The sequence below is a fragment of the Dipodomys ordii genome, unplaced genomic scaffold (genome assembly GCF_000151885.1).
Source record: "Dipodomys ordii isolate 6190 unplaced genomic scaffold, Dord_2.0 Scaffold7, whole genome shotgun sequence".
Classification (NCBI taxonomy): domain Eukaryota; kingdom Metazoa; phylum Chordata; class Mammalia; order Rodentia; family Heteromyidae; genus Dipodomys; species Dipodomys ordii.
The window spans coordinates 20367406-20368090 of record NW_012267223.1 but is presented as its reverse complement, the minus strand read 5'-3'; positions in this window follow the sequence as shown (position 1 = coordinate 20368090).

The window sequence follows — 685 nt, the reverse complement described above, 5'->3', positions numbered from 1 at the left end:
AGAGAGCTGGCCAACCTTAGATGAAGGACATAAGGAAATAAAGTGGAAGAATCTAGCATAATTTTCAGGTCTGGCTTGATCAGAAGTGGGAAAAGAAGTAGCTATCGGTAAGCTGGAGTTCAGGACATATTGAGTTGAAAAGTGAGTGGGCATCCAGATGGAAGTGTCCACAGACACTTGACTAGGGGTGTTTAGAGTTCATGGGGGAGCATGAGCTAGCGATGTATCTTTGTGAGCCACCCCCATAGGGTAGTGATTGTAGCCTAAGGTGAGTGTCTAGAAAGAGAAAAGCAAAGGGTCTCTCATATAGTCTTGAAGATCACTGGCATTTAAAGAGTAGATAAAAGAGATCTAATAACCAGATGAGGCCGGGCGACTGTGGCTCACACCTGTAATCCTAGCTACTCAGGAAGCTGAGATCTGAGGATCATGGTTCAAAGCCAGCCCGGGCAGGAAAGTCCATGAGATTCTCATCTCCAATAAACCACTAGAAAACTGGAAGTGGTGTTGTGGCTCAAGTGGTAGAACACTCGCCTTGAGCTGAAGAGCACAGGGACAGCGCCCAAGCCCAGAGTGCAAGCCCCACAACCGACAAAAAAAAAAAAGGAAGAAAGAAAGAAAGATGAGGAGATGCCTAAGAGGTAGGAGTGAAGAAAAAAGGAAAAGAAGAAGATAGAGGAGGAGG